The sequence below is a fragment of the Mauremys reevesii genome, linkage group 4, assembly GCF_016161935.1.
Source record: "Mauremys reevesii isolate NIE-2019 linkage group 4, ASM1616193v1, whole genome shotgun sequence".
In the NCBI taxonomy this organism is placed as follows: Eukaryota; Metazoa; Chordata; order Testudines; family Geoemydidae; genus Mauremys; species Mauremys reevesii.
This window is the reverse complement of record NC_052626.1, coordinates 65321354-65346722: the sequence shown is the minus strand read 5'-3', so window position 1 is coordinate 65346722 and position 25369 is coordinate 65321354. Positions and strand designations below refer to the sequence as shown.

The following is a 25369-nucleotide window of genomic DNA, read 5'->3' as shown; positions in this document are numbered from 1 at the left end:
TCGTTCCTAGTCTGTAGCGGTGCATGGGATTCTTCCGTCCTAAGTGCAAGACTCTGCACTTGTCCTTGTTGAACCTCATCAGATTTCTTTTAGTCCAATCCTCTAATTTGTCTAGGTCCCTCTGTATCCTATCCCTACCCTCCAGGGTATCTACCACTCCTCCCGGTTTAATGTCATCTGCAAACTTGCTGAGGGTAGAATCCATCCCATTCTGCAGATCATTAATGAAGATATTGAACAAAACTGGTCCCAGGACTGACCCTTGGGGCACTCAGCTTGATACCGGCTGCCAACTAGACATGGAACCATTGATCACTACCTGTTGAGCCCAATGATCTAGCCAGCTTTCTATCCACCTTATGGTCCATACATCCAGCCCATACTTTTTTAACTTGCTGGCAAGAGTACTGTGGGAGACTGTATCAAAAGCTTTGCTAAAGTTAAGGAATAAACACGTCCACTGCTTTCCCCTCATCCATAGCTCCAGTTATCTCATCACAGAAGGCAATTAGGTTAGTCAGGCATGACTTGCCCTTGGTGAATCCATGCTGACTGTTCCTCTCCTCTAAGTACATCAGAATTATGCTTTTTCAATAGCCTTTATTGCTGCAAACCCTTCTCCTTTTTGGCCTCCAACCTATACAAAATGGGCAGCTACAACGTTCTTTGGCTTGGTCTACACTAGGAAATGAAGTCGTTATAACTGTCTCTCAAGGATGTGACAGTCCACATCCATGAGCAACATAGTTTAACTGACTTAACCCATTATGTACACAGCACTAGGTTGAAGGGAGGATTTTTCTGCCGCTGTAGCATTTTAAATATAGACAACCTCTTAGAGGCAACATGTTCAGAACACGCTCTTCGTATCACTGCACTAGTTCATTGACTATCTCTTATTGTCCTTTTTGGTATCAAGATTAATCTCTTCACCTTAAAAGCCCCAAGAAACTGTGCCTGTGTTTGTTTGTTTTTTCATTTGTTGTCTGAGGCTCATGATTCTGCAAAAAGCTCCGTGCAGGTTGACCTCTGCACAGACTCCTATTGCAGTCAGTGGCAGTCCATACAGGGTGTTGGGATCTAGAGATTTCACTGAAGGATCAATGCAGAGGGGACGTTTTTGCGGGGTGGATGGGCAGGGTTGGCCCACTTCCCCCACCTTTGCTGCTTGGATTTTACTGAGCATGCTCACACAGACTGAGTACGCTCAGTAACACTGCTGAAGCCAGCTGCCCTCACTCCACCCCCACGCCACCCCACTCCACTATTGACAGGCATGGTGGGTTGGATCTGGATCAATGCCTAAACCACTTCTATCTTCTTCGTTAATGCCCCCTTTTTTGCTCCTCTGCTCCCAGCTTTGCAACTTCTTGCCTGCTGCCCTGTGCTGCTTCTCTTTATGCTCTAACCAACTTCCCATTCTCTTTCAAAACAGTGCTTTTCAGTAACTGGCCAGTGATGAATCAAATATCAAGCATTAGTTAAACTATAATACTCATTCAAAGATTAGACCTTCACCTGGTGTCCTGTATGTATCTGCCTTGCGTTGCCTGTATTTGATTTACATTTTAAACCCCTTTCGGCAGTGACTGTGCTCCTTTGTTCCTTTTGAGTGTGACTGGAACTCAATAATAAACCTCTCACCAGAAACAAGGTCACTTTAAAACACATTACTAAAGCACAACAGAAGAACTTCCCTTGATATTTTTAAAACCACTTTTTACGTGTGCTTTGGAAATTGGCTTTAGTGGAACTTCCTTTCTTAACATTTTGTCACATTCCTAATGTTTGTTACGTGAATTGCATATTTTGTTGTAGTTGACTCCACCATCGATTTTCTGTATATGCCTGCATTTTCTGTGTAAATCTGAATAGTTTTTTTCTTATTTGTTGAAACCATTTTTTTTTTTCAAGTTGACAGTTTGTTTACTTTTTAAGTAACAGAAATTTAATCTTTGCTGGAATATATTCTGTTATAGGACATACTATCTACCATACTGTCTCTTTTCAGAGCTTTTTAGAAGATTATATGGATTTCTGTGTTTATAGAGAAAAGAGTATTGTGAAATGGAATGAAGCATTTCAGTGTACTGTACAAGGACTGTACAGAGTGGACTCACATTTTAATTCCACCTTACTATTGGAATAGGTGTGAGGAATGTAGAGTTGGAGTAACTAGGATTCAGTCAAGTGGTTTGCTGTTGCTTTTGATTAATCTAATACTGAGGTACCATAAACAAAACTTGCTGGTTAATTCTTATTTCACACACTTGTACATTATAGTCACTGGAAACCTCAGATGTGGCTATTGAGCTTACAAATATGATCAATTTATTAAAATGGGCGTTGTGGAGGTTATGGTGCTTAAATTATTTACCTTGAATATGTATTTCTTTTAAAAATGAACTCTTGATCCTGAAAAAGTGTTTCCTTAACATTTTTATCAATATTGCAGCCATAATTTAAATTCCTTTACTGAGTAGCTATGACTTGGATTGGATTTCTTTGTGTTTGCCCAACTGTATATTGATTTATCCCTCCTCTCTGTCTGCCTGTCTGTTTCTTGCTTGCAAGAAGGGAATTGAAATGTGCAAGAATCTAAGGAATATGATTATTTGGGTGACTCATTCATTTACCTGAAAAGTGATAGATTCCATAGTATGACTTTAAAGGGATCCTGGTAATTTGACAATCATGGCCTGGGTATACAACAGTTATAGTGATTTGGGGGTGTCTCATTTATTACATGTTCAACTTGTAAACACGTTGAAAGGACCTGATTTTCAAAGACTGGGCGCTCAGTGGTCAGTACCTAAAAATTGAGGTACCAAAATTGCTACTCACTTCTGAAAATCTTGGTTAAAACACTTAAAGAACAAATCCTTGCATATGTTACAGATAAGTCCTTAACTCATTAACACTGAAAACTATAATTTAATTTTGCTTTTAGCTGTTTACATTACTGCTTATCTTAATTTTTCTTCTTTTGGACTTTAACATTAATTAGGTATTTCATCATGGTTTATAGTTATTTTCTCATGAATGTTGTGTTAAATGTGGAAGGCAGATGTTGATTGGGGTGGTAGGGAATTAAGTTTCCATTTATATTGTTTTAAAAAAAAATTCATGGAAACACATTTGTGTTGATTCTAAAAGTTTAATTTTAGAAATTGTTAAATTTAGGCCGTATTTGACGGTATGACTTGAAGTAAAAATTCAGTACTTTGGTTGCTCATAAGTTTGGAACAGGTATACAGGTAAACTGGAGAGAGAATGCTTTGTTTGTTTGTGTTTGTTTTATAAAAAATCAGAACAAGTCTGAATGCATTATTTTCTTTCCTGAAATTGAATAAATGCTGATATGAAATCTCCCTCCTCCCCATTTGCAGCTATACCTCTGGCTGTTCCTGCCATATCATTCCTTTCTCAGGAGGGGTTCTCTTAGTGTGAATGAAAGGAATGTTGGAACAGAAGAAATTGAGAGAAAATACCTTTGTTTTGTCTTGAAAATATATCACATTTTAACTAAATTGTGGGGTCTTTATTTATCTTTCCTTTTATTAATACAAGTAGAGTCCCATAAGCAGAGCATCTGGATTTGATTTTAAACTCTCTTAATGATGTACAAGAATTATTTTTTCAGTTTATGCATGTTATCTCTGAACATTCTAAAACTAAACCCAAACCACAGCTACCCTCCTCCTTGTTTCTCCCTCCCTCCAAGACCCTCATCTCCAGATGAGGATGGAGGGTAGGAAGACTTTTCAAGTTAGAAGGGTTTTTTTGTTTTGTTTTGTTTAAAACAACAGTAATACAATTTTCAGTCACACGATCTTTCACTCCCACTGACTGTCAGAGTAAAGTTTTCAGCTGGCCTGAAATCGGTTTCCAATTTTGTGCCTACAAAAATATTTACAAACTTGGGCAGAGAATTCAAATAGATGACTATCCAGTTAACTGTCTTGAATACACAATATAAGAAGCTGTTGCTCAAAATATAGTCCTTGCTGATACTTTTCAATGGATTGTAGACTTAGTTTAACAGTCACCATTCATGATTCTGATCTTGATGGTGAATATAAGGTTAAGCTGAATGGGGGACATAGTTTTGAAGATTTCATTATGCCCTCAAGTAAAATGAATGGGAATGTATCACATTTTTGGGGCACTACAGAGTAACCTGTAATGATTTTACAGTGAGAAATTAATAAAAATGAAAAAGTAGGAATCACGTTTAGTAAGAACTTTTGGAAGCTTTGAGTATAATTAAAGATGGAAAAATTGAGTTATTTTGGCGTATCCTAATGGGGATAGAAGCACATGTGGGCCATAGAACAGCTCTTTAAGTGTATTGGGGCTGCTTTGAATGTACTGGGGCTGCTCCACGCAACATTTAGGGCAGACTTCAAAAAATTGGTATGTGAATTTTCTAGTTTAGGCACAAAAACCTACTTGTCAGGGGCGACTCGTTGTATGGCCTGTGGTGCCCGGGCTCCAGCAATATTCAGGGCCTGGGGCCCGGCTCCGCAAATGTTTGGGGCTGAGTCTCTCCCCACCCCTGCCTGCCACCCCCACGCACCTCCCCTGAATGTCCTCTGGCCTGTACTTGGTGCCCCTGCACACCTCCCCAGGTCCCAGAGTGTCCCTGCCTCTCCCCTGCAGATCCACACTGACTCAGCTCTGTTGGCTCCCAGCATCAACTGCTGCCATAGTGCCCCCATCCACAAGTGGCAGGGTAGGTTGCCCTTACCCCTGCCCTTTCACCTCGGACCCTTCCCTTTTCCGGCGGGACCCTCCACCTGCACAGGGCCCCCCCACCCGCAATCACTGCTTCTTCCCCATGGTCAGAAAGGGGCAGCCCCATCTTCTCCCCCCCCCCCCCAGTGAGGCTACAGTGAGGGACAGCAGCAGGGGAGGAGGCGCACATGTGATGGCATCCCCCGCTCCCCCAGTGATAGGTGCAGACTCTGTGGGTGCCCTGCCCAGCTCGCCTCTGCTCCACCTCCTCCCCTGAGTGTGCCTGCTTTTTCCCCCTAGCTCCCAGCACTTGTGCCACGAAACAGCTGTTTCGCGTGGCTGAGAGGGAGGGGGGTTCCTGGACCTGAGAGGGGCCCTAGGAGCATGTGCAGTGACAGTGGTGTGGGGTGAATGTGCTGCCGGGGGGGCCCTCCCCCAGAGCTTACTGCTGCCGTTGTGGGTAGTCCTCCTGTTTGGCCCCAGCCTTGGGGCAGCCTGCCTGCACCCCAAACTCACCCCCCACCAGAGCCCTCACCCATCCCGTACCTCTACCCTCTGCCCTAGCCCTGAGTCCTTCCCACACCCCAAACTCTGCAGCCCCAGCCAGAGCCCTCATCCCCCTGCACCCTAACCCTCTGCCCTAGCCCTGAGCTCCCTCCCACACCCCACAGCCCTCACCCCTGCACTCCCTCCCACCGCATCCCCTCCCACCCACAAACTTCCTCCCAGAGCTTGCATCCCTCACCTCCTCCTACACCCCCACCCCCAGCCTGGAGCCTGTACCCAAACTCTGTCCCAGAGCCTGCACCCCCACCCCCTTTCCACACACCCTCTCCTGCCCCCAAATTCCCTCCCAGATCTTACACCTCAGCCCTCCGCATTCCCTCCCGGATCCTGCACCCAAATTCTGTCCCAGAGCCTGCACCCCAGACTCCTCCCCGACCCATTCTCCCTCCCAGAGCCCAGCCTCTCACCCCTTCTGCAGCCAAACTCCCTCCCAGAGCCTGCACCCTGCATCCCTACTGCACCCCAATCCCCTGCCCCAGGACCTGCACCCCAGACCTCCTCCACACACCCAAACTCCCTCCCAGAGCCTTAGGCAGGTTTGGGGGTGGGGGGGCGGGTTTTAGGCACCACCAAAATTTCTACAAACCTGTCACCTTGCTACTTGCCTACACTTCACTGTGACAATTGTAAGCTCTTTGGGGAGTTTCTTTCTTGTGATTAGCACATTTTGGTGCTGAAATCCCAATGTAATAAAATTTTATTTTATTTTACTTATCAACAAGATTATTGCTCCGCATGAATGAATAGAAGTTTGCAAGGCTGATACAGGACGTGTAATATTATTTGTAGGGTTTTTTTTTTTTTTTTAATTTGAGGAGCAACACAATCTAGAGAAATGAGCTCAAGACTTGGAAACAGGACCATCTGAATCCTATTCCTGGCACTGCTACTGACTTATTGTAAAACCTTGAGAAAGTCATTTCACTTCTTTGTATCTCATTTTGTCCATCTATATATGCAGTGCTGCCTAAAGGTTAAATTAGGCCCCGATCTTGCAAATACTTACACAAGTGCTTAACTTCTTAAGCTTCTTAGCAATCCCATTGACTTCAGTGGGACTGCGCACAGGAGCATAAATTGTGTTTGGAGGACTGGACTATTAATTTGTACAATATAATGGTGAAGCTGTAAGATATCAAGGGCTAATTAATATGATCTTTAAGAATAGCTCAGGGAGGATATAAAACCTGTTCAACCTCATGTTAAACATAAATAGGTGATATGCTGTTAGAAATCCAAGGTAGAGCGTAATTGGTAACATTTCCTGCTTTGTGTGTTATCGTTTGGTTCTTGTTGTGCTTGAAAAATAGCTGATAAGCAAAATGACCCAATGTCTTTTTATTATTATAGGATAGAGAACATAGTTTTATTCATATTATTCATTTTTTAATTAAAAATACATACTCTGAAAAACTGGTGAAAGCTAATAGTGATCTGCAAAACTTTTTTGAAGTTTTCTACCACTGAAGGCTTTCTAATAAATTAACCCAAATGTTTTTCTTATTCCTTAAAGTTTGCTTTTTAGATACACCAGCTGCTGAGAACAGAGGGTTGTATAACTTTATATTCTTTTAAAATAGTGGCATCACATATCCCATGGGCATGTTAATTACTGACTGCAATCTGATTGTTCCTAGTCTGTGAGCCTCCCTGCCCCACTCCTCACATATATATTCACACTCTGGGCTGGGAGGTAGTAATGCAACAGCTTTCTCACAACAATGTAGTAGCTTTAACCAAATCAATATAGTAATGTACAAGTAAACTGTGTATGCGAGAGTGAGGAAATAGTATTTGTATTTTTTAGCATGCAAGTAACAGTGATGTCAGCATACAGCAGAGCTTGGGTCCCTCTGTCTCTTTTTTTTCCACAAAGGAAAATGGGGAGCTGGTAAGAACTGTGCCTTTTATTTTAAAAAAATTGTGAAAACATGGATTTTGACAAATAAAATAGAGGTGGAGCCTCAGACTGAACTTCATAAGCTAAGTAAGAGTACCAACTTGAAAAAACTTTGCGGGTCAATTTTGATGTTTATAGGGATAGTTTAGTAACTTGTGATTACTGAACTAATAATGAATCTTCCCGTACAGCACAGCTATTGTGGTAAACGCAAGAGCTTGCAAACTGATATCTATGCTCCAGGGCTAATTATGTCTTGATGGAGAATGTTGACTTAAATACAGATGTCTGAGGCCCCAGTGCTGTAAATGCTTAGGCACCTGTGTAATTATACTTGCATCAATAGTCTACTGACACAAGTTACATATGTACCTAAGACTTTGGAGGATCGTAGCCTAAGCCAACAACTTTGATTTCCTGTTAATCAGACGTGTGTATTGTTTAAGAATATAAGGGTGGGGGGAGCACAAATAATTTTATATAAAAACCAGGAGTGAGTGAGTGGTTTGCTCTCTCTATCATTCTTTGAGTGGTCATGATACAGGTAAATGAATGTCTTCTAGAAACATTTGAACTACTCTGCCACTCTCATGAAGAACTGGTTGAGGAGCACTCTAGACTGCTAATGTTGATTTCAATTAGTCTTGGAAGTGCTACAGAGGGCGTAGCTGCACCGATGCAGTGTTTTAAATGTAGACCTCCCCTCAGGTGTGAGGAGAACTTAACATGGACCTTCTATGGGTCATCTCGATTATCACTTCAAAGTTTTTTTTTCTCCTGCTGATAATAGCTCATCTCAGTTGATTGGCCTCTTACAGTTGGCATGGCTACTTCCACCTTTTCATGTTCTCTGTATGTATTAATATCTTCTTTCTGTGTGTTCCATTCTATGCATCCGAAGAAGTGGGCTGTAGCTAGGGTGACCAGACTTACTGTCCCGATATTTGCTTGTTTGCCCCGCGTCCTGACCAATGTTAGGTCAGGACACTGGACAAACAAGCAAAGGCTCGGGAGCCCAGAAGGGCTCGCGCCCTCCCCCGCCCCGACTCCACACCCTCCTTCCCCCATTGGCTCCCTCCCCAAATCCCCGCCTCTTGCCAAGCACGCCATGCCCTGGAGACGCAGGGGAGCGCGGGGCCGGGGTGAGTGTGAGTCTGAGTCCGGCCTGGCCCCGAGCAGGCAGGACTTGGTCGCGGTACCTGGAGGGAGAGTAGGGGGTGGCCTGTGGGGCCAGGCGGCGGCTGTTCTCCCCACCTAGGGAGCGGGACTTGGGAGCAGCTGCAGCTGCCACTGCTGCGGAGGGAGGAAGTGGCCAAGCACGTGGCGCCCGGGCCCGAACCCGCTGAGCCTGGGCCTGCTGTGGGGACCCAGCAGCAGCGCGCACGCTGCGCCCAGCCCTTGGCCAGTCGCATCTGGGCTGGCTTCCCAGCTGGTGCAATCCTGTGGCGGAGGTATCGGCAGCCCAGTCCCGTTCGTTCCGCTGCGGGACCCGAGCGGGATGGGGGGGCTGGGGCCTGCTGCCCCCACTCCGGGGCCACCTGCGGGATTGCACCAGCTAGGCAGCCAGGCCAGACGCAACTGGCCAGGGGCTGGGCGCAGCATGCGCGCTGGGTCCCCACAGCAGGCCTGGGCTCGGGGGGTTCGTGGGCGCCAGAGCCGCAGCCGCCGAGCTTGGCCAGCGGCCGCTCCCGAGTCCTGCTGCCCAGGTGAGGAGAACAGCCACCGCCTGGCCCCGCATGCCGCCCCCTACTCTCCCTCTAGGTACCGCACCCGAGTCCTGCCTGCTCGGGGCCAGGCCAGACTCTCACTCACCCCGGCCCCGCGTTCCCCTGAGTCTCCCAGGCCTCCCTCCAGCGCTTGCAGAGGGAGGGGGAATCGGGGGTGGGTTTTTTTGTGTGTGTGTGTGTTTTTTTGTTTTGTTTTTGGTTTTTTTGCTCTGCCGCCATTTTTTCCCCCTCTGCCCCCCCCTCCCCCCGGTCACCCTAGCTGTAGCCCACGAAAGCTTATGCTCAAATAAATTTGTTAGTCTCTAAGGTGCCACAAGTACTCCTGGTCTTTTTGTGGATACAGACTAACGTATCTGCTACTCTGAAAAATCAACATGTGAGGTTCAGCTCTTCTTGTTCACCTTCAGCTCAGTTTCCTACTGTGACTATAATGTCTGCAAAAATGTATGCATTTGAACTGTAAGAGGAGCAAACGTTATTGGATGACACGGAAACTCAAGTACTTCAGGGTATCCCTCTCTTGTCTTCCCAAAAGAAAAATCTCAAGAATATCTAAGCCTAGAAACCTCCTTGCCTCTTCCCCTCTCCTTTCCCAAAAAGTCAGTCATTTGTCATGGATTTGTGAACCATAGATAAGCTTCTCACTCCTTTTAAAATTATTTCAGATGGTTGATTCTGTAGGTGTAGTGGGTGGAGCTGCACATTTTTCTCTCTGCTGTAGGAAATCTGTTAAAGTAGAACAACTGTATGGGCTTAGCTGAAGAAAATACTGTGCTGATTTTCATGGGAACGTTTTGTGCATTAGCTGCAAAACCAATTTTCTTGGTATTTTTCCATCTTCACTTTTTTTCCCCCCTAATGTTAGTCTTTTTTTTTTTTTTTTTTTATGTTCAGTACTCATTTTAGCAGTGATTTCTTCTGGTGGTAAATGACAAAGGAGTGTACTGGGGATGTGCTGTATCTAATGAGAACAAACCAAAATCTGAAGTGTGGCGTTTCCAGTTCTGGTTCGTGCATAGCCAGTCATAGCAAACCAGCAACTATTATTTAAAGCATATGAGCATGTTATAGAGCCCTTCAAACATTGTAGTCGCTATATGCAGTGCATCAAAAGATAGAGAAAATAATATTTTGCTGGGTGTGTATTCATTTTCTCAAGGCACACTTTAATTTTAATGTCGGTGAGAATTACAAGAACAATATTTAGAAAAGGCACAGCTGAAAATGGTCTATGTAGGTTACTTAATCTATCTTTTTACCAATACAAGATTAGACCCTGTTGTAAATTTGCTAATGTTTTGGCCAGTCTGATTTTACATTTTCAAAATGATTGGGCTTCCACCACGCCTCATAGGAGACTATCCTTTGATCTAATAGATCTGATTTAAAGTTTTATTTCCTGATATTTGGCCAAAATTTTCCTCTTCTTAATTTCATTCCATTACTTCTAATTTTACTTTTTTCTACTACTCTTAAATCCTTTCTCTGCTTGCTTCGTGTTTACACTCTTCTGATGTGTCCTCTTCAACCTTCTAGACAGTGCTTAACCAAGCTTGTCATATTCAATATTGATATACAGGATGGGCCCAATCCTGTGAGAGAGAGAGAGAGAGAGAGAGAGAGAGAGAGATGGGGGCCAGTATCCCGGTACTCGGCATCTCACAGGATTGGGCCCTATATTAGCAAATGTTTACAAATATTTTACCTGCTTATTAATGGGATGTTTTCAAATACTAGTTAACTTATTTCTATCCTATTTTCTTAGGAGCTTGAAAATAACATTGTTTTTCTACCACATTATTTTTCTTATATTTGCCAAACATTGCTTCTTTCCTTTCTTTTTTTTCTTTGTTTTTAAATTTCTCTCTCCTGCCCTTCCTTTCTCATTAGGAGCGTGTCTTTTTTGTTAAAAGAATCTTGGTTCCCCTTCCTGCAGTCTGACCAAAGTGTCCTTTGGCATCCTTTTTTGCCCCCTGTGCTATCACCACCTCAAAGGCCCTGTATCATGGCAGCTTGTTCTCTTATCTGAACATTGGATCCCTCTGGATGCAGCTGACCAAAACACTTTTTAGCTCTCCTCTTTCCTCTTCCCCCCATAAAACATACCAATTCCTGTCCTCCATGATCACATTGCTGCTATAATGCTTGGGGAGGCTCAGTGAGAAGATTCTTTAAAATATACCCTAATCTTAACTGTCTCATCTTATTAGAAATTGTGTGTGTATGGATCTTGAGTCTCTCTTGCCCTCTGCTACAGCTTCTGGTTTGCTTTTTTTAAAATTTTGATTTGAATAAGACGACTTCTAGACACACTGACATGTAATTTATGTTACAACAAAAGAAAACCTTAACTACAAATTCAAAAGGAGAAACTCAGCTAGCTTGCCACATATAAGGCTGCTTTTTTCCCCCCTCTCATAGTTCTGGGGAGAATGTCTTCAGCCCTCTCCAAAATTGTGATCAAATAAGTGTCTTGCAGCATGCCTGGAAGGTCATCAAATTTGGACTATTTTGAACCAAGAGGAAGGAAGTTCCAGTGTCCTGGAGCCTTCATAGAGAATGTCCTTAGCAGCAGCTGGCTTTGTGACTGTAGCAGATTTCTGTTTGTTTGTTTATATACCTAGGGTTGAAACATTGGTTTATATTTTTGAAGTTTTGGAAAGAAAAGGGTCAAGTAATTTTTAAAAAACAGCTATGATTCTCCATCTCCTGCCTCTGGAGCTGCTAATGTCTTTCCATGTATTAAAGAGGATTGACGAAGTGGCTTGCCTGCCTAGGATATTGGTCCAGAGTTTTGATATCTGCATTTAGATTTCCTGTGCCACTGCAAGTTGGGCTGCCCTATCTCATCCATCTTTGATGAAACCTACAATGATATCATTAAATGTTCTGGAGCAAATAACGATCAACTGACATTCTGCCTCCTCCCACACAACCACCAAATTTCCCCCAACCCACTAGTAATTTATAAACCCTGCAACATACAGTATTCGTGTGACATGAATTGCTCTTATCTGCTGGGAAATTACGGACTTTACAACCTGTAAGAACCTTACCCAGTGAAAAATGCACATTCTTGCCCCTTTTGGGTCACAGAGGATTGAAAATCTTCAGTAGCATTTTTTTTTATTTTTATTTTCCTTGTTCTGAAAACATGAATTTTATATGGGTCAAGACCAAAGTATTTTAAGTCTTCACGGTTAGTACACTGTGTACTTATGACTCACTCTTTTACATTTGTAATCTTATGAATAATTTTTTATTTCCCCAAACTAAGCTTCCTAGAATTCTTTTAAAAGTGCAGATATCTGTCAAAGCTTAAAAAAATCAAACCAAAAATAACTTTAGTAATTTAGAAAACTGCTGCAAATACCACTAGTTTATATATTATATAGTTATTTTTCATGCTTTTTATACATGAGGTTATTTAAAAACTTACTTCTTTCTAAATATTCTAATTAATTTGATGATGAAATCCGTATTTAACCAAAGTCAATGTATGGTAAGGATTTAAAGTATTAATTGAACGTGTTAAGAAAATATATTATGTCTTTAAGAAACTGAGATAATTTCACTGACAATAACTATCTGGATTACTAGACCCATACAGTATGTGTTGTTTGACTACATTCCAGTTCTGATATAAGTATTGAGCAGTTGATAAGGATCTGATCTTAGATACAGGAAAAAAAATTGTGCATCGTATGATGATAAACTGTCTACGTATGGTAAACATATACAAATGTTTAGTGGCAGTTAAAGTTGAATCCCCTGCATTTCTTGCCATTTTCATATTGCCTACAGCACTGCTGATAACACACTCTATAGGGTTTTCACTTCCATTTCCAGCAGGTACTGAAAAGCAATACATAGTTCATTTTCATCAAACTTGTACTTTAGTGGAAAATGGCTCAGTGGTTAGGGCACTAGCCTTGGCCTCAGACTCAGGGTTTGGCTACACTTGCAGCTATACAGCGCTGGGAGTTAAAGCTGTCTTTGTACAGCTGTGTAGGGAAAGCGCTGCAGTGTGGCCACACTGACAGCTACCAAGGCTGCAGTGTGGCCACATTTGCAGCATTTGCAGCGGTGTTGGGAGTGGTGCATTATGGGCAGCTATCCCAGCGTTCAAGTGGTTGCAACGTGCTTTTCAAAAGAGTGGGTGGGGTGGAGTGTGACAGGGAGCGTGGGGGAGACAGAGAGAGTGGATTTTTGGAGCTGACACTGTCAGCTCTCTGCCTTGCAAGTTCCAACCCCTTACCCCACCCCTCTCTCATTCACTAAATGCAAATAGCCCTCTTTGTTTTTTTTCCTCCCAGACCAGATAAGCAGCTGCTCCAAAACGACCCCCCCCCGCCCACACCGTGCTGCTTCTCTCCTCAAGCAAACATTCCAAAGGGATCCCCCTGCCTGCCTCTGCTCGAGCAAACAGTAGCTGTGTTTGTTTTTTAGATAAGCAGCTCCAGGAGCCCCGAGTTCACAACAAAACAAAGAGAGGCATCACAACAAAACAGAGTGTTATCTTTACTTAAAAAGCATTATGGGAAGGTTCCGGAGGTCAGTTACAGCATAGTAAAATTAATCACTGTTTACACTGGCACCCCAGCACTGCAGCACGAGCGCTATACTCTTTATTCCTCTCGTGGAGGTGGAGTACAACCAGCGCTGTAGCCAGGGAGATACAGCGCTGTATGTACCTTGCCAGTGTGGACGGGGAGTAAGTTACAGCACTGTAAAGCCACCACCAGCGCTGTAACTCTCAAGTGTAGCCAAGCCCTTAGCTTTACATCTCAGCTCTGCCGCAGGCTTCCTGTGTAACTATGGGCAAATCGCTTAGTTTCTCTGTGCCCATTTCCCCATGTGTAGAATGGGATAATAGCACTTCCCTACTGCACAGGGCAATGGAACGATAAACACATTCAAGATTATGAGGTGCTCATATACTAAGGCGAGCCATATAAATACAAATCATATTAGTGCAAAGTCTTAACAAATCGACAGATAGGCACATCTGACTCTCACACTCCTTACACTTGGGAAGCTAGTCTGCCTTTGCATTGCTGAGGTCCCTGTTCAGGTTTTTGTTAGTTTGCTTAAGTTATTGATAACCAAATACTTCAAGGTATCAGTTTTGTTGAGCATTATTCCTTAATAAAGTAATGCTTAAATATAAAAGAAATCGACAACTGAATCTACATGTGGCATTGCTCCTGCAGCTGGGTCTGCACAGGGCCTTGTTGACTTTTGAGGGGTTCCACATGGATGAAAGGGGCCACTTCTGCAGATTGGTTGCAGGATAAGGACCTGAGTGAGTCAAATAACTATTTAAATGTATTGTGAATTGTAATTGTATTGCTTGCTAGAAGGCATTTTGTAAAATGTTTTTAACAAGGCATCAGCATCTTGGCTTCTAACTAATCAAAATCAGTCAATAAACATCCTTTAAGCTTATAAACATCCTCTTGGCAGTTGAACTCCAAATATTGTCTGGCACACACAACCTAGCGAGAAGGTGGAGTAAAGGACTGTATCTTATTGAGAGAGGAGTTTGTTTTAAAGCAAATATCCAGCTTCATATATTTTTTAACAGAAAAACAAGTGTTTCATACCTTAAATTATGTAACTTAAATAAAAATGGCAACAACAAAAAAATCCCAATTTTATGACAGTCATGTGTGCACTCAGTGAGTGTGTGTGTGTGTGTGTGTGTGTGTATACACACATACATACACTCCCTTTATTTATAAACTGCCAACCCTATAACTTTGAAGTAATGTAGTTGTAAAATACACACCAGATTTAATGAATTTAGTTTTTATGGATTTCAGAAATTAGCTTAGAAAAGGTCTTTGACCAGTAGTTTCTAGTAGTAAAAATATAGTCTTCCTTCCACACCTGGCTACAGTTACAATTTTGGCAGTGAATTAATGATTAAGCATAAATTGAATGGATGACATTTGGACACAATCACTTCAGCACATTTAATTGTGAACAGACAGTTTCTAGGAGTATTCCATTAATTCTCCAAATACCCACATTTTTGTTTTATGCTTGTACTGTACAGCCAAAAATACTCTTCCATGATGGTAAGTATACAGTTCTTCATGGGACTGTATCTGATTGAGAATGCTATAGTTTACATTTGTCTTGTTTAGACTATAAGGTCTGAGAAATTGATAAATGCCTCTTGCACTTCCTGTTTCTGGACTCTGGTCGTCATGGGAAGGAAAAGGTTTGAGGTCATGTCAAATTCAGGTCCCAGGTTCAATGTTGATTATGCCAGTTTGAAGCCATTCTTTCTCTTACTGTGTTTTTTGCTTTTTTGGAATGCTCAGCATTCATGTGCCTGCCTTTTGTATAGTTTTAAGCTGACATTGAAAACCTTTGTATCCTGTCCTTTTGATGCGAACATCTACAACTGTTTTTCTGATGCTGACATTAACTGCTGGCCATAATAATTGTATAGCATATCTTTTCCTCCATTGAGCGTGCTTAATCAATTTATGATTTGACTGGTTATGTATGAAGATTTATTTACCACAATAATATTTGTAGCTATAAAAAGATCAGTGGTACGCTTGAATGTTAAAAGCAACAAAAGTGGGGAAAATACCCAATCTGTAAACTCATGTGATCTTGGGTGGCATATTTGAATGTATTTAGTCTGCATTCTGGACATCCCACTGCACTAACATCCCAATCTTCTGTTTAACAAATTTATATTTGTAAACAGTTAACAGGTGATGTGAGTAAAAACATGGTAGCCAGTGTACATATGAGCTTTCCACTGAATTGGGAATTGTAAAAGTTCCACTTAATGAAATGCCTCAAAATATTGAAAGTCAAGTCTGTCTTTTGAAAAGTAAATCTAACAAAGGTTGTTGGGTTTTTTAAGTGATGGGGCAGAATGACAGTGGAGGCCTGTGGGCCCTATTGATGTGACAAAAAGCTTCTTGTCTATTTCCCATACATATTATGTCCAGGTTGGTAGTAACTAAAAGTTCAGTTAGTGCCTTTGTGTGATTTGAGGAATGGCATTGATTGAGACCAGGCATTGAGAGTTGTGAGGGGGGTGACCCATGAAGAGGATTTCTCTCAGTGAAATTTCTGTAGGCTAAGAGGCTGGAGAACCCTCAGCCTATTTGAAAAAAATTGATGGTGTCATTTCAGGTTCCAGTTAATACAGATGTCTACATCACAGAACCACCAGTAAATTTGTCATAAATTAGCATCCTTAGTTTAGTCACTTGTCCTTAGACTACAACATCTTCTTTCTGTTACAAATGGCTCCTGCTGTTTATTGTTGAGGCACATTGATAGATAATGTGTGGAAACTTACTCCATGTTTGCCTGAGCATTATTCTTTCTTTGGATATGTGGGGGACAACCCCATATTTGTTAAATGGGCTGTATAGATCACCCTGATCCAGTGGTTCCAAACTGGGGTTCGTGAACCCCTGGGGGTTTGCAAAATGTTACAGGGGGGTCTTGGGAAAACAATCCCCTAGGGACCCCGGGCAGCACAGGGCCAGCAGCCCGGAGCCCCTGGACTTCCAAGATCTAAGCAGATCAAAGCAATCATATCTGTCTCACTGAGGAGATTCAACCTTCAAGACTCCTTATAAGAAATGGAAAGGGAGGTGGATATTTTTTGCTGTTTTTAAAATTAAATAGGCAGCTAGTATTGTTTTTAAAATTATTATGAAGAACAAGTTTAAACTTTGTTGTCACGTGCGTTGTTTGCCTGGACTGCTCAAGACCTGAATGCTTGTGTAGGAGGAACTCTTTGAGTTGGCTTCTTAAATACCTTCATGCTGTTTCACATCTGATACTCCTTGATGAAACATAGGAGCCTTGTCTTATAACAGGCTTATTCAAAGTGATACAAGCTACGAAAGTGAGATCTTGGAAGAGTGTTGCTGTTTCCATAATGTAATAAAAATATTGTAATGATAAATAATAATTAATAATAAAGAGTGTGTCATAAAAACAAATTTTATATTCCCAAGATCACTGCTTTTATAATTAATACTCAGGTAAAGGAGAAAATCCCTGGAAATATTCATTTTTTGGAGGGGTTCATGAGACTTGACATTTTAGTGAAAGGAGTTCACAGGTTGTTAAAGTTTGGGAACCACTGCCCTGATCTGACTAGGAATATATAATTTTAAAACTTATTTTCTTCCTCCTATATAATATAGCCCCAGTTTTAAGGTAGTTTTAGATGATAGGATTATAGATTTAGAAGAAAACATGCTAGGTTTTAAAAATCCAGGTAATATTTTAAGCCTCAGAAAAATGTCTAATTGTGGAGTGTATCCACAGGGTCACAACTGTTTCATTTAATAGGTGGAGTTCTTACTTGCTTTTGAACTGTATACAGTGGTGTACATTTTTATTTAAAGTTTATATAAAATATATAGAATATATTATTATAGAATATAATCTATAATAGAAGCAAGAAATGATAAATTCACAAAAGACCATTCAATTTTTTACCTTCAGAAGCATGAACTGAAGTAATTAGAAGTGACATTTTGCTAATGCTTTCACACAGGATGATAAAGAAAGCCAAGTAAAATATTCAGCAATTTTTGTTAGCCTCTCTATAGGGTCTTGGACAACTTTTAAAAAATTGACTGTTTCAATGTAAGGAGCTGGGGCAAGATAACGATTTTAATAATTACTAGTCAACCCATAGTACTATCAGATTGGCATTTGTATTTGGTGGAAGAACATCCAAAATTCTTAGATTAAATATACACCGTTCCTTTAGCTTGGTTTCGTCTAGTGAACTGTAAAGTCCACTTCAGTATCAGTCAGGTGGATTCGTCTCACAAATAGAGTTTTGGCACCTCTATTAGTTCCTCCTGCAAGCTTACAAGTTTCTTCCTGCCCTTTACAGCAGCAGGTGCCTGTACGTGAGCCTTTTTAAAGCTTTATTTGATTTTCATCCTCAGCTGAGTAGAATCTTTGAAGGGATCAGAAAATCTGGAGCTCCTCAAGCTCCATAGAGGAAAGTAAAATAAGTGGTCTTATTTCAGATGCACTTCTCAGGCTTTCATTGCAGGACCTTAACCCCTGTGTGATACTTTTGAGGGATCTGTCTAGAGACTGCTCCATCCAGAGATTCCCTCAAGTAGATATTATTCCGTGAAGAGTGGTATTACCCAATGCACTTACTGATTCCTGTGGAGATTTTATTCGGCTGACCCTTGAAATTTCTAATTGAAGATGAAGGTGACGATGAGGAGAAGGTGGGCTAGTGGCTTCCTCTTTTCCAAGTTGCTGGAGACTGGATGTGCTTTCCCTGATGCCTTCATAGTCTTTCCTTGGAATTTGCTTCGACTTCACAAATTATATCCCATAGTCCTAAATTCCTGAATTATATCCTAAAGGAGAGAGACAAGATGGGTGAGGTGGTAATATTATTCTGTTTGATTTTGTATTTAGCAGTGACTAAGTACCTTTCCCAGACCTGAGGAAAAGCTCTGTGTAGCTTGAAAGCGTCTACTCTCACCAACAGAAGTTGGTCCAATAAAAGATATTACCTCACCCAACTTGTCTCTCTAATATCCTGGGACTGACATGGCTACAACACTGCATACATCCTAAAGTGGGCACAGCTGTTTCATCCCACTCAAAGCTCTCTGACCTCCCCAAAGATGTAAGATTGATTGGAGATTATATATATATATATATATATATATATATATATATATATATATATATATATATATATATATATATATATATATATATATATAGATATATAATTATGTTAGTTGCTATAATTTGTACAGTAATTGTTACAGGGTATACAGAAGGATCATAATGTGGTAAATTCCAGTATAAGGACCAGAAATTCTAATTAGATAACAAGTATATACAGACAAATCAGAAGAGCTAAATGATTTTAATTTAAGATTTAGATTACTACTTCCTTAGTTTGGCTTGGACCACATTGCCAGCTGTTCCACCATACAAGCTGCTTTGCAACCATCCCTGAGTAAAATCAGGAGATAATCTGTTTAAGAGGAGAAATTTGAACACTGAGGGCCAAATAAGTACTTGTAATAACTCTGCTGAAGTCAATAGTAACCCCAGGGATATATTTGGCACTTAATGCTATTTGTGCTACATGCTTCTTTTTTTGAAATCTTTGCTTTTAGGAATTGACATTTGACCCAGTTGCTGACATTTACCAATTGAGGTTTCTGAGACTGTACAACCTGGATTAATGTTGTTATAAGAGGTACATATAATCTTTTTCTTAAATTATTGATATCATTGAGAGTTTCTGCTAGAGGTATGCAGAACAATTCTGTTTTTATTAAGCAATACCTGTATCATAAACAAACTAATAGCATGTTGGATTTTGCCTCGCAGTGCTTAATTTACATTAATGTTCACGCAAGAGTAGCTGAAAGGGTAAGGTAAACCCAGTTTTGCTTGAATGCTTTTCATTTTTATCATGAGACGTTTTAGGCCAAGTCTGCACAAGAAAGTTGTATTGGCAACATTTGCCTTTTTTTCTAGCATAGCCTTTCTGTCTACGTGATCAGAAGTCAGTCTCAAAACTTTTCTGCTTGCATCCGAAGAAGTGGGTATTCACCCACGAAAGCTCATGCTGCAAAACGTCTGTTAGTCTATAAGGTGCCACAGGATTCTTTGCTGCTTCTACAAAACTTTTCTAAATGCTCAGTGTAGTCTTCATCTGTTATCTGCTAATTGTTCACTGAAAGCATATCCCTTGCTCCTGGTCTTGTGCTGCTGCCTGGTCTAGGAAGGAGGAGTTTGATTTCCTTGGGGCAAGGAGCACACTTGCAGGTATGGCACTCCTACAGGAACGTTTACACCGATTTGGTGAAGGAGATGGCAGAATTTGAATACTTTGGAGAGGAGTACTAGTGATAGGCAAAGGGAAAGGAGCTCTAAAGTAAGGGGAATCAGAAGGTGAAGGAGAACAATATTGTTGACCTGAATTTGATGGGTTAGGTTTTATGGCTCGCCACTCATTGCATCTGACCAGAAGATTTACAGGTTCTTAACCAATTCAGACGAAAGAGTTCTATATTGGCAGAGGATTCTTGGGGTGCTGGGTGAGGACAATACCAAATTGATACAATCTTTATTGCCATTAACATAAAAATAAGGAATGCAATGAAACTTATAGCTGCAAAACAGTAAAAGAATTTCAAAACTCCTAGTGGTAACATTTCTATTATAAGTACCTTAACCTAACATACTCACACCCTTCCTTGAGGACCCAGTAATACGAGGTGAAGGACCAGCCTCACTCCTGGCATGCCCGATTACATGATGATTCTGGCTTCCCCAATGGAAAGGAATATTGAGTAGTTATGCTGTACTACGCAAACTGAGCTGATAGCGTGATAGAAGATAGAATAAGATAGATAAATGAAAAGATAATCTATTGTCGGAGAAAAACTCAGTTCTCGCTTTTTGTTTGGGTGCAGCAAAATCAAATACTTTATTATTTCTCCAGTAATTACAATGGAGGGAGAGAGTGCCATAGGACACAGGGTCGCCCCAGTCCTGGACAGGTCTCTCAACTGGTAAACAATTACAGCAAGCCTTTATACTATATAGAACATAGCAGACCCTAAGAGCTAAAAAGCCTCTCGAGCGCTCTCTTACAAGGTATTTTATAGGATCCTGACCTATGGAAATCAGGCCCAACCTACTATACCCAAATCTTAGTTCTGTACCCTAAGGCCTGGTCTACACTAGGAATTTATGTCGAATTTAGCAGCGTTAATTCGACTTAACCATGCACCCGTCCACACCAGGAAGCTAATTAGTTCGACCTAGAGGGCTCTTTAGTTCGAATTCTGTACTCCTCCCCGACGAGGGGAGTAGCGCTAAATTCGACATGGCTTTGTCGAATTAGGCTATGTGTGGACGGAAATCGACCTTAGTAGCTCCAGGAGCTATCCCACAGTGCACCACTCTGTTGACGCTCTGGAGAGCAGTCCGAGCTTGGATGTTCTGACCAGCCACACAGGAAAAGCCCCGGGAAAATTTGAATTCCTTTTCCTGTCTGGCCAGTTTGAATCTCATTTCCTGGTTGGACATCGTGGCGAGCTCAGCAGCACCGGCAACGATGCAGAGCTCTCCAGCAGAGGAGTCCATGCAATCTCTGAATAGAAAGAGGGCTCCAGCATGGACTGACCGGGAAGTCTTGGATCTGATCGCTGTGTGGGGCGATGAGTCTGTGCTTTCGGAGCTGCGCTCCAAAAAACGGAACGCGAAGATCTACGAGAAGGTCTCCAAAGCCATGACAGACAGAGGATACAGCTGGGATGCAACGCAGTGCCGCATGAAAATCTAGGACCTGAGACAAGGCTACCAAAAGATCAAAGCGGCCAACGGATGCTCCGGATCCCAGCCCCAGACATGCCACTTCTACGAGGCACTGCATGCCATTCTCGGTGGGTCTGCCACCACTGCCCCACCAGTGACCGTGGACTCTGACAATGGGATAGTGTTGACGGGCAGCTCCTCGGCGATGTTCGCGGATGGGGAAGATGAGGAAGGGTTTGTGGAGGAGGAGGCAGGCGACAGCGCTTACAACGCTGGTTTCCCCAACAGCCAGGATCTCTTCATCACCCTCACGGAGATCCCCTACCAACCCACCCCAGCAGTTACCCCGGACCCTGAATCAGGGGAAGGATCAGTCGGTAAGTGCTTTAAACATGTAAACTTTTATTCTTAATATAACAGGAATCTGAACTATGTGAAAAGGAGGTCTAATATATATATATATATATAATATGGGGATAGAACAGAAATCCTCCTGGGAGATCTCCACGAAGCTCTCCTGGAGGTAATTGAAAAGCCTTCACATGAGGTTCCTGGGGAGAGCTGCCTTATTGGGTGCTCCGTGGTAGCACACTTTTCCGCACCAGGCTTTCATGAGGTATTCTGGGAGCATTGCCTCCACGAGCATGGCAGCATAGGCCCCTGGTTTGTGCTGGCTTTCACGCAGCATGCGCTCCATATCTCCTTCAGTGACCCTCCTCAGGGTGATCTCGCTCGGCGACTCCTGCATCTAATTAGGGGAATTAGTGTAATGTTAGGCCTGGTCCAAAGTATTTTTAAAAAATCTCTAGACAGACGCCATAGCAGAGACTCAGCATGCCGCTGCGTGACAAGCGTAACGGAAAGCCAAAGAATCAAATGGACGCTCATGGAGGGAGGGAGGGGGGACTGAGGACGCAAGCTATCCCACAGTTCCTGCAGTCTCCGAAAAGCATTTGCATTCTTGGCTGAGCTCCCAATACCTGTAGGGTCAAACACATTGTCCGCGGTGGTTCAGGGCATAGCTCGTCAATGTACCCCCACCCCCCACCCCCAGAAGGAAAAGGGAAAAAAATTGTCTCTTAACTCTTTTAAATGCCACCCTATGTGTACTGAATGCTGCTGGTAGACGCGATGCTGCGGCACTGTACTGTAGCATCCTCGCCCCCCCCCCCCTTGGTGGCAGACGGTACAATATGGCTGATATCCGTCCTCATCATCAGCCTTGTGGCAGATGGTGTAGTGCAATAGGACTGCTATCCGTCCTCATCATCAGCCCATGAGTGCTACTGCTTCCCAGTAGATGGTACAGAATGGCTGGTAACCGTCTTCATCATAGCAACAGGGGTCTGAGCCCAATCAGCCCCTGCCCTTCATGTGTAAAGAAAAGATTCTGTACTGCCTGGACTATCATAGCAGCGGGATGCTGGGCTCCTCTCCCCCACACTGCTTAATGTCCTGTCTGGACTATCATAGCAGCTGGAGGCTGCCTTCCCCTCATTTCATTTCACTAACAAGTCACTGTTTCTTATTCCTGCATTCTTTATTACTTCAGCACACAAATGGGGGGACACTGCAACGGTAGCCCAGAAAGGCTGGGGGAGGAGGGAAGCAACAGGTGGGGTTGTTGCAGGAGCACCCCCTGTGAATAGCATGCAGCTCATCATTCCTGCATGATCTGACACGGAGCAGCTGTGCTCTCTGGTTCTCTGATACACTGGATCTCTAGTACACTTGCCCCATATTCTGGGCAGGACTGATTCTATTTTTAGATACCATAAAGGAGGGATTGACTCGGGGAGTCATTCCCAGTTTTGTCTTTTGCGCCCCCGGCTGATCTCAGCCAGGGGCACCTATGACAGCAGCAGAAGGTATAGTGCGATAGGACTGGTAACTGTCATCTCATTGCCAATTTACAATGGCATGGTAGACGGTACAGAACGGCTGCTAACCATCTCTGCTGTCATGCAAAAGCAAATGAATGCTGCTGTGTAGCGCTGCTGAATCGCCTCTGTCCGCGGCATCTAGTACACATACGGTGACAGTGACAAAAGGCAAAACAGGCTCCATGGTTGCCACGCTATGGCGTCTGCCAGGGCAATCCAGGGAAAAAGGGCACAAAATGATTGTCTGCCGTTGCTTTCCCGGAGGAAGGAATGACTGACGACATGTACCCAGAACCACCCGCGACAATGATTTTTGCCCCATCAGGCACTGGGATCTCAAGCCAGAATTCCAAGAGGCGGGGGAGACTGCGAGGGGGTGGAACGGGGCAGAGTTTATGCTTTCCGGATTGCCTGCAGCAGGAGTGCTCATGAGATAGGTGCTGTGCATGGTCTTGTTCACAGAGACAGACTAGACTGTGTTCATTGTTCGCAAAAATGTATCTTTGCAAGGAATTCACTCCCTTTTTCCCATCACACAGCTTTGACTGTCTCCAGACCTGCCCCAGCATCCCCCTCACAGAGGCTGGCGCAGATTAGGCGGCGAAAGGAAAAGACACGGGACGAGATGTTCGCTGAACTTATGGGCTGCTCCCGAGCTGAGGTGGCTCAGCAGAGCCAGTGGAGGGAGAACCTCTCTCAGTACCAGCACTCACACAGCAAACGGGAGGAGAGGTGGCGTGAGGAAGACAAGCAGGCGACTCAAACGCTGCTTGGACTAATGAGGGAGCAAATGGACACGCTCCGGCGCCTTGTGGATGTTCTGCAGGACCGCGGGCTGGAGGACAGAGCCCCCCTGCAGTGTATCTGCAACCGCCCTCCCCCGCCACAAAGTCCCATACCCCCCTCACCCAAAATAACAAGAAGGAGGGGCGCCAGGGGTCGTGAAAACTGTCACCGCACCCCAGCAGAATGCTCAAGTACCCAAAAGCTCTCATTCCCTAAATTTTGAGAAGTCCTTCCCTTCCTGACTCACCCAAGCCCCAATCCCAGTTTCATCCCCTACCTGTCTAGTTGATTATTAAAAATACTTTGCTGTTAATTACTGTTTCCTTCATGTTTTTGTACAGAAGACTGTGTTTGAAGGGGGGGTGGGGAAGGGGGTTGGTAATTGCATAGGACAGTCACCTTTACCAGGGTACAGACACGGGGGCAGGATCAGCAGCAGGTCACACACACAGTGCAGTCAGTAGGCACCCTGGTCTGTATGGGAGGTGGTTTCCATGTTCTGTGTGGGTGGGGGGGTACGTGACTTTGTAGCGGGGGAGGGTGGTTACAGATCTTATGCAGCAGTCCTTGTCCTGGACCACAGAGCCACGCAGCAGGGGAATCTGTAACCGTCCTCCTCCGCACCAAGGTCACATAGCCCCCGCACACAGAATCCCAAAAAGGAGGGATGGCAGGCTCCATTGAAACGACCAGTCCGGCACTGCGGACCGCTCTAGGAGCAGGAGCCTGTCATTCCTCGAGTTTAGAGGCGGTCTTTACATCACTGCACACCCTACCCAGCACAGTCTGCGTCCCAGTTTCAACCCTTTAACGCAAAGTCATTAATAAAGAAACCTTTGTTAAGTAACAATGGAACATGTATTTTATTTTTACACGTGTGTTGGAAGGGGGGAAACGGGGTGAACGGGGTATGTAACTGCAGAGGATAGTCAACAGTAACTGGGTAAAGAAACAGGGGCAGGTTCAGCTTCTCTGTAAAGAAATTGAACAGTCACAGGTCACGCTGCTCGCTGAGGAACCTAGCTTTCAAAGCCTCCCGGATGCACAGCGCTTCCCGCTGGGCTCTTCTAATTGCACGGATGTCTGTCTCAACCTCCCATCCCGCCATAAAGGTCTCCCCCTTGCTCTCACAGAGATTGTGGAGCACACAGCAAGCTGCAATAACAATGGGGATATTCGTTTCGCTGAGATCCGAGCGAGTCAGTAAGCTTCGCCATCTCCCCTTGAGACGTCCGAAAGCACACTCCACCACCATTCTGCACTTGCTCAGCCGGTAGTTGAAAGTTCCTTGTCACTGTCCAAGGCACCTGTATAGGGCTTCATGAGCCAGGGCATTAGCGGGTAGGCTGGGTCCCCGAGGATCACTATAGGCATCTGCACATCCCCAACAGTTATTTTGTGGTCCGCGAAGAAACTACCTTCCTGCAGGCGTCTAAACAGACCAG

At 43.4% G+C, this 25369-nt stretch overlaps 1 protein-coding gene across 7 annotated transcripts in view; it reads left to right on the top strand.

Moving 5' to 3' along the window:
- The window catches only part of SIPA1L1 (signal induced proliferation associated 1 like 1), a 382714-nt gene that overhangs the window by 76079 nt on the left and 281266 nt on the right, over nucleotides 1–25369 (top strand). The window contains exon 3 of one of the 7 annotated variants that reach the window (XM_039534589.1): nucleotides 19101–19183. The exons of the other annotated variants lie outside the window; for them this stretch is intronic. The gene's annotated coding sequence lies outside the window, so the exon portion shown is untranslated. The remainder of the gene's footprint in view (nucleotides 1–19100; nucleotides 19184–25369) is intronic. 7 annotated transcript variants of the gene reach the window in all.